Source organism: Cnephaeus nilssonii (assembly GCF_951640355.1).
Source record: "Cnephaeus nilssonii genome assembly, chromosome: 16".
Lineage (NCBI taxonomy): Eukaryota > Metazoa > Chordata > Mammalia > Chiroptera > Vespertilionidae > Cnephaeus > Cnephaeus nilssonii.
In genome coordinates, this window is record NC_137087.1 from 25,133,333 (window position 1) to 25,147,272 (window position 13,940).

The following is a 13,940-nucleotide window of genomic DNA, read 5'->3' on the forward strand; positions in this document are numbered from 1 at the left end:
AAAAAGACATCTTCAAAGCCTTATGCAATGAGTTCCATCAGTCAATTTGAGGAGGCCTGGAATTAGAAAAGCTGCAACAAACTAAATGCATTCAACCATCAGGCTCCACTCTGCATATATTTCCCTAAACCTTGGTCCCTCTCTCACTATATCCCGTTCCCCCTCTGTTCCTGTGAGGCATTGTCTGAAGAAGCAGAAAACTAAACAGAGTTTATAAATCTTTGCACTTCAGATGAAGCTCACTTAAGTTTCAGAGTCCCATCTGTTACATATTCAACATTTCCCTTAACTTGCCTTTAAGCAATTTTGATGCTATTGTATTGCAAAAGTGACCTTCCAAGAACAGGAAAACAGTACTTCAGAGTTAGTAATGACCTGTCACATTGCCTCTAAAATGGCCACGCAGGCTCTATAGATTCAGAAAAGATACACTCCCCAACCCTATTAAAATGGCCAATAATGCCTGGAAAGTGGTTATGTTCCCAGGTAAAGAGGTATTATTACAAAGACTTGAACCTCTCCTGCTTATCCCAGGATGAGAAATTACAACTATTCAACAGGGGAGGTTTAAGGGCCATTAAAAGTGGGCCTTTTTTCTCTCATAAAATACACTCAAGTAAAAATATATCTGGGGAGGGGCAGGTCCTGCTGACAGCAAAGATTTGACATGTGAAGAAAGAATTCTCTTCCCAGGATGGAGCTACAAAGTAGATCAAAGCATAGTCTCAATTTTAGCTCTAACAACATAAAAACCATTAAAATAAATCACTTCATGGAAGAATCTCTTGTATATATGAAGCTGTCAGAAGCTTCCCTTATACACATAAAGGGTACCACATTATACACCAAAAAGGAGCACTATAAAACTAACTCAAGAATGGGAAAGATAAATGAACACCTACAATAGAGGTTGGGCGATTCCTAAATAGCAAAAGTCAAGAAAAAATCCTGGAGCAGGACTTTGATGCATTTCTATTCTCTTCATGACTGAGTATGCCCCAGTAACACCCATCAATAAATGTCCAGCGCAGTTTTATGACCAAGCTCACTTTTGCTAATTTCAGTTTCCATCAGTTTGCATCTAGAATATCAACTTGTCACAGCTCCATTGGATGGAACCATGAAGCCCTCTTTGTTTTGGTGCAGATAACTATAACTTCTTATCTATTTCCTTATTTCTTTTCAGTTTTCCACAGTTGCTGTGAGTATCTCCTTCCTGATTGGTTTATTTAATTTCTGTTCTGCCTGGGATGGCTTCACTTCATAAATCTGTAATTAAAGAAACCACTGGAGAATGTGGTAACCCCAAGGTTGAGGTGAGTTTTTTTTTAACATGGGTCATATATCTACTCCTTTTGCCAAATGATATTGAAATATTCATGTTAAATTAGCATAAAGCACATCCTGTTTTATGAGGAAATGTTGCAGAACACTATCTATAACTGATGCATAAAATATAAGTTTTCTATTTTCATACACAAGAACAGACTCACATATATCAAGGGTTTATTACTTGAGGTGTCTCAAGCCATTGAAATTTTCCCCATGGTATCTAGGACATAACAAACTTAAGAGTTCTGTGGTTTAAATACTTTAGGTCTTAAAATTCATAGAGAATACATTAAAAATCATTTCATCATTATATAATTTGGGGACGTAGGACATTAAACAGGAGATGGTAAAGGAATTTTCATCTGCAAGATTTTTTTCTTTCCTCAGTGTTGACCAGGTAGAGCATCTGGCCACAGGTAGCAGAGTTATGCAAATGCTCAAGGTTTATGTAATATATTTTGGCTCAGTGTATATTGTGAAAATAAACGGTGTGTGTAATGTTGTGATTTGTAATAAGAAATACATATTTGGTCTTCATCCCAGTTCCTGGCACAGAACTCCTAAACCCCTTGGAATTTCCTAAGTGATAAATAAGAACAGTAAAGGTGTCCCTTGATATATCAGTGAGATGTTTGTAAAGCTCCAAAGGATGCAGGCTGGTTGCCATGGAAGCCAATGCTGCAGTTAGAGGTTTGGAACTTTCAACCTACACTCCTGACCTCTGAGGAGGGGAGAGGAGCTAGGTCAATCATCATTGGCCAATGATTTACTTAGCCATACCTATGTCATGAAGATTCCTTACAAGCCCAGAAAGGAGAGGCTTCAGAAAGCTTCTGGGTTGGTGAACCAGTCCTTTCTGCCATGTCTGCCCTGAACTCCAGGGAGACAGAAGCTCCTTTGTTTGTGTATCTCTTCGCCTGGCTATTGATTCATATCCTTTTTAAAAAATATTTTTTTTTTATTGATTTCAAAGAGAAAGGGAGAAGGAGAGAGAGATAGAAACACCGATGATGAAAGAGAATTGTCGACTGATTGCCTCCTGCAGGCCCCACACTGGGGAATGAGGCCCACAACCCTGGCATGTGTGGTGACCGGGAATTGAACCATGACCTCCTGGTTCAGAAGTTAATGCTCAACCACTGAGCCACGTCGGCCTGGCTGATTCATATCCTTTAATATTCTTTGTGATAAGCTGATATTCTAGGGCCGGGGTCTGCAAACTGCGGCTCGAGAGCCACATGCGGCTCTTTGGCCCCTTGAGTGTGGCTCTTCCACAAAATACCACGGCCTGGGCGAGTCTATTTTGAAGAAGTGGCGTTAGAAGAAGTTTAAGTTTAAAAAACTTGGCTCTCAAAAGAAATTTCAATCGTTGTACTGTTGATATTTGGCTCTGTTGACTAATGAGTTTGCCGACCACTGTTCTAGGGAATAAACTGGTTTCCTGAGTCTGAGACTCTCCAGCAAACTAATTAAACCCAAGACAAGGTCATGGGAACCTCTTCATTTTGTAAGAACCTGGACTTTCCATTGATATCAGAAGTAAAGGGGGAGGATAAAAAGTAAAAACAAAACAAAACAAAAACCAAAAAGAAGTAGCGGGGGGATGCAATCTCTGGGTAAACAGTGTCAGAACTGACCCTCCTAGTGCAGGAGAATTGCTTGGTGGTGTGGAACAACCCCTACACATTGTAACTGGAATCCGAATTATAATGTGTAATGGTCAAAATAATAAAAGGGAAGAATATTTTGATACATTAAATTTTCTTCCTAAGAAAGTGGTTTGGCTAAAGACAGTTAAACTCACATAGCTCCATAATTGGGTCTTACAGAAAGTAAATCAATATACTAGTAAGAAGAGGAGGAAAAAAAACCTACTTCTGCTACTTCTGTTATAACTATTTTGAGATAGAGAGTGAGAAGTATACTGATAAAGACTCCTTCACCAAACTTTAGTCAGGCTCACCAGATGGGAGGGGGTTGGAGGGCTATGTGAAAAAGCTGAAGGGATTAAAAGTATAAATTGGTAGTTACAAAATAGTCATGAGGATGTAAAGTACAGCAAAGGGAATATAGTCAATAATATTGTAATAACTATATATGGTGCCAGGTGAGTACTAGACTTATTAGGGGATCACTTATTAAGTTATGTGAATGTCTAACCACTATGTTGTACATCTGATATTAATATAATATTGAATGTCAACTGTAATTTAAAGTTTTTTTCAGCCCTCTTCTCAACTAAGCCTCAACCTCAGCCTCAGCCTGGCCTTACTAGGCCTGCATAGCCCAGTCTTAGCAAGAATCCCACTAAATCAGGTTTGTGAGAATCTCCCACCCATAATGCCTGAATATGATCAAATTTATCATTCTTACCTTTAATATCTGGTCACCTTGGCCTGTCCTCACTCAAAATCCTGTCAAGTCGGTGCAACAAGAATCCCTCTACCCTTGATGTCTTCCTTTAGTATTTTGCCATCCACTGATGCCCTCACTCTATTCATTGGCTATGAATCCCCACTTGTCCTTGTTTATTCAGAGTTCAGCCCCATCTCTCTTCCCAATTGCAATTGTCTTGACATCTGAATAAATTCTTTATCATTTTAACAAGTGTCAGAATAATTTCTTAACAGAATTTAGCTTTATTGGACAGAAATTTGGAGGGAGGTTTGGCAATTATACACCTTTCTTCCCAAGACCAAGTTTAGTAATTTAAGTTTGGAGCTTAAAATCAATGGTGGTTATCATTATTTACACCATAGAAATCATCAAACACTACAAATCAGGGCTTCTCTCCTCTCTTCTTGACACCTCCAGTTGTTAAACATTTACCACACACTACCAGTTGGAGATGACTATAAATGGTCTCATCCCAAATCCCAGACTGGGGCTGCTGTGTAGGATTTACATTTATCCTATCAGTATGGTGCCCTGAGCACAACTCTACTAGCAGATAAAGGATAAGAACTTGTACAACCATCCAAATTAGGATAAGAACTTGTACAACCATCCTAGGATCCATTACTCATGTTTGCTATATCTAGGTTGATCATACATACCCATTTCATTGTTTATTTAGAACTTGTCCCAGTGTTTCATCTTTTAACAAAAGTATTATCCTTAACAGTTATATCTTTTGAAAGGGAAAATGTGTTTGATAGATTTCCACTTTGTGCTTCTAGCTTCTGCCATGGTCTGGTATAGTGTGTGAGACACATGTACTGTGAGCAGAATTAGAGTTCTCACTCTAACACATACAAAAATCTGAATGATAATTTAATACATCAATAAAACAAAAATCCCTAACTACTTCTTGTTAGGTTTGATGGAGCAATTGAATTGATACCCCTCCCCCGAGAACTGGTTTTCCAGGTCATTTCACTATGGACATTCCCTTTGACCACATTTCACCAGCAGTGACCACATTCCGTTATCTCCCCTCCAGGTATGCATAAAGAAGTCTCCGGCCAGGAAAAAGCCTGCCAAAAGTCCTTTATAAGCGGCTGACTCCCGTCACTGGATGCTGGAGCCATCCAGGCTCAGCCTCCTGGTGTGCAGATGATCAAATAAATTCATAATCCCTCACCACTCTGGCCTCGTGCATTCCTCCTTCGGCAACCTAACACTTCTATTTTTATTTTTAATCTGAAAGATGATCAGTGACAACTCATCTCTTTTTCCAACGCTTTTTAACAGCCCTATTTCAGGTCACAGGCAGAATGCCTACTGATAAAGCAAAGTATATTATGCCACCATCAATCAGGGACTAGTACCTCCCTTCCAGACAAGGTGTGGGAGGAGAGGCATCCCATGCTGCTAATGGCACTGGTCAACCAGTGGGTGGACAAGTCTCATGACCCATGCTGAAGTCTTCAAGGAGCACAAAGCTGCCAGGACTTGAGAAAGAGGGTTCAATAGCAGAGATGAAAAATTATGGCTTAGATATGAAAAATCTAAATGAAAAATAGTCTAAGACAGTCCTGCTATAGAGGGTATAACATATCTTCAAAGGTTAGTAGTATTCTTAAGAAGACTGTACCCAAAGTCAATTTAACAAAAGCAACTGCATAAAATGCATTTATACATCACTAGATAAAGCATCACTTTTTAAAATAAAAACTTATTTACATTAAGTTTCTACATTCTCTGTTTCAAATTTTCTTGTGCATATAAAAGAGAATCAATAGCTGTCAACGTGGCTCCATTAGCCAAAGAAAAGCTTTGTACACAGATGTCCAGCTTTATGTCAGAATTATCAAGTGCTTAAAATTGAAAATCAATCAACTTAATTCCATAATGGTTCTTGTTTGTTTGTTTGTTTCATCCAATTTATAAAATCAAAGTAAACCTTAGGAAGATATTAAAAATGTCTTCCCCTCAAAGATTAGAAAGGAAACTAGGAGTGCTCAAATGAAATTGATGATTTAATTTTGAAATTCAATAGCTATCTTTGGAATATACCATCTTTCATAAGTAAAGAGTGTTTTGATGGTATTTCTACAATTAATTAGATAAAATTTTATTCTCTAATATATTGGAAAGAAATTGATAAGGAAAATAGTTTTGCCATATTTAAATTTGGTGAAACAACCAAAAGGATTATTGAAACAACTTTTGCTTATAAAATATTAATCATTCACATATATTTTATTTTTGAAAATAGACTTTGAATGGATCTCTTATATAGGTTCATCAATAAAATAAAACAATTTGATGGTCAGTAAATATTTTTAAAGAAATATAATTTTAATGATTTTCAGCACTACTCTCACTCTTGAACGTCTCCCAGTTTGGATGATAAATTACATGACCACTTAGCCATATCCCATCCCTGAAAAAAGTGAATGGAATTTTCTATTTAGGACCAAGAGTGGAACAATAGAGGATGTAGAAACCAGCATTATTCTCATCTTTTCCTTTTGGCCTATGCTCATACTTAGATTTCTTTTCCTTTAAAACAGTCATTGTTTTGAGTGCTCAATGTAGTTGAGTCTGTGAATGGGCTGAGGGGAAATGGAATAAGCTGAAAGTAAATTATCATTGTGTTCCATAGAAACCATCTGGCAATAGCATTGCGCATATTTATTGCACCACTCATCATACAAAGGTTTACTTTTACTTTTTTATCATTTTCTTCTCCTTAGTGAGAGACAAAACAACTGGTTGACCACAAATTTTGCCTTTCTAAACTCCTGCCCTCACATCTTGCATGACTAAGTATAATGAATGATAAATTAGCCAGTGGCTTTATTCACTCCATTGAGCAACTGCTCAACTGAATGACAAATAATTAGCCATAGTAGTTTTCCGTTTTAATATTGCCAAAACAATGAGAAAGAGAATGAGTTCCTTTGAAAAGTTGTAAATTCTAAGTTTGAATTCAACGTTTTGGCAAGCTGTATTATGGGTTATGTTATATTATGTTATGTTGCTATGTTATATATTATGTTGTATTATGCTGCTGTGTTGTGATGTGATGTGATGTTATATTGAAGACCTAACTCCTAGTACCTCAAAATATGACCTAATTTGAAAATAGGGTCTTTAGAGTTATAATTAGCTGAGGTCTTAGTAGAGTAGGGTAGAACCTTAATCCAATATGCCTGTTGTCCTTACAAGAAGGGGGTAATTTGGACACAGACACATGTAGGGAGAATGTCTTGTGAAGACAGAGGCAGATATTGAAGTGATACAGCTGTAAGCCCGGGAATGTCATGGGTTGCCGGTGGGCCCAAGAAGCTAGGGGAGATGCATGAAACAAACTTTCTCAGAGCCCTCAGAAGGAACCAACTCTGCTGACACTTTGATTTCAGACTTCTAGCCTCCAGAGCTGTGAAACAATAAGTTTCTGGTTTTAAGCCATCCAGTTTGCAGTACTTCGTTGTGGCAGTCCTAGGAATGAATACCCACTGAACCTCAGTTCCCTAGTGTGTATACTGAGGGCACTAGTAATATCCACTCTCAGGCTTGTGGCAAAATTAAAACAGTTAATGTTTCAGGAAAGCACTCTGCGAACTGGAGAGCACTAAATTCATGATGCAGATGCCACGGAAGTGAGAGAACAGTCCACAATTCCCCTTCTCTGAGACCTTCTGAGGAACACCCAAGAAGGCCAAACATCTCTCCTGGGAATTCAGAAGCTCTGGCCATTCCCTGCTGCGCACCTGGTCTAAGCCACCTCTTCCTCTGTGCAGTAAGGGCAGAGAGAGACAGTCTGCAGAATGAAAGGAGAGAAGCAGAAGCCCCGCAGGGAGAAAGGGAGAGGATGCCTGAGTGGTGGGTACAGGCTTTCGCATTCTTGCTTCACATCCCTTCCGCTGGGCTGTGTGCATTCTGTACTCCTTCACTTCCTGTACGTCCTCTCTGTTGCTGGGAAGAAGTCAATATCAAGGTAAAGTATAAGTACATACAATAACATAATAAGAGATAGAAATAAGATATGAGCGACAGTGGTAAGGGAGAGACTGAGAGTCACACTGTTTTTTGTATAGTTCAATTAAGTCATCCAAACCCTGACTCAACTCTACTGAAACACTACCAGAGCTATAATCATTGCATATTAGAGACATTGCTTCTATTGACTTTCAAAAGAAAATAGCAATATGACCTAGAAAGGTGACTGTTTCAAAAACACATAAACAAAAACAGCCTTCTTTTTGAACCAGGATGAATTCTTGGTTCTGGGTGAATTCCAGTATTCTAAAAATAAAACAACTAAATTCACTGATTTATTTGATCAGTCAAAGCCAGATAAATAAAATGTCTCAAGTCAAGGCTTCCTATGTGTTTTGTTTTGTTTATATCCTATAGTAACCAGTCAACAAAACCCTACCCCCCCCCCTTGCCAAGGATCACTCGATCTCAAGAAATCCATTCTCTGTGAACTCTTCATAAATAAATGAAAAGCAAATTATGGAAGTAAATGTTTGTTAAAATGCTTTACTCTTCATTGAGGCCATATAAACCTTAGGCAATGCTTGTGGAGCAGCAGAAAGGCTAAATGGCCAGCATTATCCAAAGGAAAATGCAAACCATAAAACCTAAAAGTCGATGAGGAATTCTAGAATCAATACACATGGAGGAGGGCCAATGCTGTGCAAGGCATGTGGGCAGTACCACTCAGATGCCTGCACCCAGAATGAAAAATGAAAGGCTTACAGAACAATCCAAGGTGATTATGACCAAGGAATTGTACTGACTAAGAGCTTCTCAGAAGCTAATCGCTGTCTTGATCAGTTTTGTATTCTCCAGAGAGCCTAGCAGAGTGTTAGGCCCAAGATGTTGCTTAATGATCCCTATAGAATCAAAGGGAATTTTTAGTTCGGATGTGGGCTACTTGACTTATGCAATTTAATTGGGTGGTTGAAATTAAAACGTTGCAGAACCAACTAAATTTAATAAAATCCCATCTGGCCTGTATCTCTGGCCTCCAAGCCTTTCAAGGAAGAAAAGAGAGTAAGTTTGAAATAGGTAAGAGCACCATTCAGTTTGGAGTCACATTCATTCACAAAGCTTTTGAATATTAGACCTTTGATGGTATCCTGAAATGAGGTTAGACATGGCTACTAGATACTCTGACAAGATAGAATAAAGAAGACAGGCATCATACAACTTTATGTTTGTGTCTCTTTATTAAACCAGCTCTGAGTAATATTTTTTATAAATACAGTAGTCCCCCCCTTACTGGCAGGGGATACATTTAAAGACACCCCCCCAGTGGATATTTGAAACCACAAATAGTAATGGACTCTGTGTACAAGAGTGAGCAAAAGTATATCTACAGTTGTAATACAAATAAATTGTAAAATCCTATATAATAATCCTATATAATAAAGATGTAATATGCAAACGGTCATTATGCCGTGAAGCATACCGACCGACCATGTAACGACCGGATCACGGATCAGCAGGAGGGTGTGGCAGCGAGCTACAAGCATGCGGTGGAGAGCTACAGGAGGGGACAGGGCAGCAAGCTATGAGGGGGGGCGGAGGGGCAGAGGGAGCTACAGGAGGGCGGGGCAGCGGGCGGAGAGCTACTGGAGGGTGGAAGCGAGGTACTGGCGAGCTACTGGTACACAGATTCATGTGCAGGGCTACTAGTAATTAATAAATAATAATACAAGAATAAACTTTTATGCATTCATAACTGTAAACCTACTTTTGCCCACTCCCGTATAATATGTTTTTCCTTATACATACATACATTTTCACTTAAAGGGAACATTTCACAGCTTTTCTTTAGTATATTCAAATTATCAACATCACTACTCTTGCACCTCGAAGCCATTATTAAGTAAAATAAAGGTTACTTGAACACAGGCACTGTGATACCACCAAAGTCAGTCTGATAACCTAGACACCTGCTAAGTGATTAATGGGGCTGATAGCGTACACACCATGAATATCTGGACAAAGGCATGATTCATGTCCCTGGCAGGATAAAATGAGATGGCAAGAGACTTCATTATGCTACTTAGAATGGCACTCAATTTAAAACTTATGAATTGTTTATTTGTGGAATTTTCTACTTAATGTCAGACCACCATTGACTGTGGGTAACTGAAACCACAGTAAGAGAAACTGCAAATAAGGGGATTACTGTACTGAAATTATCTTATGAATAGCCAAAAGTTTCCAATCAATTATATATACACATTTATATTATAATATCTATAATGCTCGTTAGTAATTCCAGTAGCCTTAGAAAAGAGCAGTGGCTCTGAGGACCTTCTCAATCATAAAATCAGATCTGTCCAGGCCAGGGAGTTCTCCATCATAGGAGCCAAACACCCACCATATCCAAGCAAAAAAAAAAGTACCATAAGGAACTATGGCTTTTTCTCGGAAACCTCAGGGTTCGCACAGTGCTGGTCACATAGCCACTCACTCTAAAAGCCAAGCACATCCACATGTCCACAGCCTCCTTCTGAAAAGCAGCCATGGGAGATGATTTCTGCCTTGGTTGCCATGCTGTGCTTCATGAGACTCACTATCACAGTCAAGCCTACATGAGACTCACTAGCACAGCCAAACCTACAGGAGACTCACTATCATGGGCAAGGCTAACTGGTCCAGGGGTCAGTTCTGAGACATGCCACCCACAAATGCCAGTAGAAGTCTATGGAGTAGACTGAAAGAAGAACCTTGCCAGGAGAGATGCTCTATACTCCACAGTGAGAAACTAAATCAGTAAAATTTGCAGGGAGTTTCAATAACTCCAAAAGATTCAGAATCAAGAGAGTAATAAGGAAGCCAAAGGCATACAGAGAAAAGTCAGTAAGGATAGATCATGAGACAGCAGAAACCACAAGTCAGAGAAAAGAGTAGACAAAGAAGATACTCAGTAGCAGATAACATAAAAATCTCCATAGAAATTGAAGAAGGTAAACTTATTCAGAAATATAAATAAGTCTGAGGGGACAAGAATAAGAGTGACTATTGTTACGTGTTGAATTTTGTCACTGGAGTATTCATATGTTGAAGTCCTAACCTTCGGTACCTTGGAGTTTGACCTTATTTAGAGATACAGTCTTTATAGAGTTAATCACATTAAAAAGTGGTCATTAGGGTATGGTGTTAATTTGATGTGACTGATTTCCTAATAAAAAGGGGAAATTTGGAAACTGACATGCATATAGGGAGAACACCATGTGAAGATAAAGGAAGAGATTGGGGTGATGCTTCTACAAGCCAAGGAATGCGAAAGACGGCAGGCAAACCACCAGCAGTGGGGCAAGAGGCATGGAACAGATTCTCTCTCATGGTCCTCATAAGGAGCAACCTTGCCAATACTTTATCTCTGATTTCCAGCAAGCAGAGTTGTGAGACAATAAATTTCTGATGTTTAAGCCACCCACTTTATAGTGCCTTTGTAAGGCAACCCGAGCAAACTAACAAAGATCCCTAGACACAGTTGAATCAGAAACATCTGCTCAGTTTTATGGGGCCAACTATTTGGCTACTGAGCTGACTTTGTCTTCTCCCTTGCTCATGTACCCCCACAATAACCCCCATCACCTTAGATAACCTGTGCTTCTCTGTTCCCTGAAACCTGAATGAACTAAGCTAACCCAGTGGGAGTTCAGCAATGCTTAGGAATGAGTAAATGAAGCAGTTAGAAGCCAAGAAGCTGACGCTTTGGGATCCTCAAATCAGAGGATCAGGAAATTTGAAACAACTTTCAAGAGAGCTTCAGGGAGTAGTATCCAGCCAGCAACCTCAACCACTTGGCAGAGCTGAAGGAGAATAACAGGTGAAGCCAAGAAACCTACATCCTGACAAGCTTTCTGCTGGGGGAATGATCAGGTCTCTCAGCCACTGGTTGTTCCCATTCAGGCCACTCTCTGCAATAGAACAGTCCTGAAGGAAACAGAGTCCAATTTCTATAATCCAGGGTCTGCAGTGCAACAAATACTCAAGAAATCAATATTATCTCTGAGGGAAGCTTTTTGATTACCCAAAACAGTTGCTTTAAGGGTGGCCAGGGACAATATTACGTGAGTACTTTGTGTGTTCTTTCAGTCTTCACTCTTTCTTAGAGCTCATTCTTTTACATCATGGATTCACTGCATGCCTGGTGTGAGGAAAGATCTGGCACCTGTCCTGATTCAGCCATCTGTGCCTTCTCTCCTCATGAAGGTGAGAATACATCAAAATAAATTATTTTGAAAGCACATTCTCTCCATTCAAGTCCTACTTCAAGGCCTCCCAATAGAGGGCACCACCAAGATTCTCATTCTTGGCAGCAGCTGAATGGGGCTGCTGAAAAATATGCTCAGTGGTTGGTCAGAGAGAAAGGAAGACTTGTGGTGAAAGCTCTTCCAAGTTTCGGAGAAAGACCGAGTCCAGTGCCAAGACTGCCTTCTAGGTGGTCAAACCGCATTGCTTGTTAGTTACAGTGAATGGGATGATTCCAATTCAGCCCTGGACAAGGTGGCAAGTGAACATGTGAGTTTATTGCTGTTAATTAAATGTTTAACTTACATATTTTTCTATTTAAGCCAGTTTTGATTTACATAATCCTTTTACACTATTATATTGAATAGGCTTTCCAGAAGAACATGAACGAAACTAACAATTTTTAATTTTCTCATTTCCTTCTGCTAGACAATACAATGGGTTCACAGTTTATCTCATTTTACCTTCACAACATCCTTGTGAGATTAGGACTTTTATCTTCATTTGAAAGAGAAGTGAACAAGCTCAGAAAGGTTAGGTAACTCAGCTAGGGTTACACAGGTAGTAAGTAGGCAGAAAGAGCAAGATTTAAATCTAGGCTTTTAGTATTACACTCTCCTGGAGATAGAAGATGTTTTTCAGTATCAGAAAAGAGAGATTATATGGATATAGTAATTAAAACATCTCCCTTATCATTAATTTCTTACATTTATGGATAAATCAATTAGCACCACTATCAGAGTGTGAGAGTTAAAAATTTCTAGAATTTCTATGTCATATTTATTGCTAATTAACATAAATCCCATTTTAGAATTGTAGCCAATAGAATTATTATTTAGGGATCCTCTCGTCCCACAAAAACCACATTTTAAACTAAAGTCTAGGCTAAAAGGACTCTCCTATAATTTCTAAATAATATTTACAAATTTCAGATTGTTCAACTGAGAAAATAATTATAAAAATAAAATATAAACTTGGTGATACTTTTAAATAATCACATTAAATTCTATAAACATTTGAAAAATTAGTAGTACTTATGTAAAAGGCATGTTACTTATTCCATCTACAGACACTGGTTGGTTTATACATAGATTCAAGAAGCCTTAGAAATCTCCTCAGCTTGTCCAAGGAAGCCACTAGGTTAGGAAGCTCTGATCCAGGCCAGTTCCATAGATGGAGACAGATAAGCCCAGAGGAGAAAATTACCTGCTCAATGTCAGTTAGAAAGACAAGAGTAAAAAAAAAAAAGAAAAAGAAAGACAAGAGTAAAATTTTAATCCTCTGACTTGCATATAGTGGCTTTTTTCCCATTTAAAAACAGCCCACCTAATTGACAAAAGGTAAATTATTCATTTACAGTGTTTTATCCTAAAGCATTAACAGTAGGGAGAACAAATTCAGGTATGCAAAAGTATACATTTCTTTTTTCTAAATCTGAATGTAATGTTGATCTTGAATCCTTATTCCATCAGGGATAAAAATGTTAACCGTAATCAAGTCTGAGTAAACTCAGTCAATTCAGGATTGCCCTCTTCTTTGAGGGTTGTACCTGCTACAAGGGTGATGGGAGCGAGGGCAACCACACAATGCCAAGGCGTTTGAGATATCTGGTCTCCGAATGTCATCCATCCACACCAGCTGTCTCTAAGAGGTAACTCAACCCTTTAGTCCCAGGATGTCATTCCTTCCATGCTGCCACCACTGAGGCTGATACCTATTTCCACCACGTCCCTGGTCACACTGCCCAGGCCAAATTCCAGTCTTGCTTCCCTTTTCCCAGCCTTGAAGACTCCTAGTCCTAGGGTCCACTGATTTTCTCTCAGTTCTCCTATGCCCTCTTCAAGGTCAGGGGGAAAGTTTAGCCTCTTGTACCTTTTATATTACTATTACTTCTGCCCTGGGTTCCAAAACTGTATGAATTACTCTGTATTTTT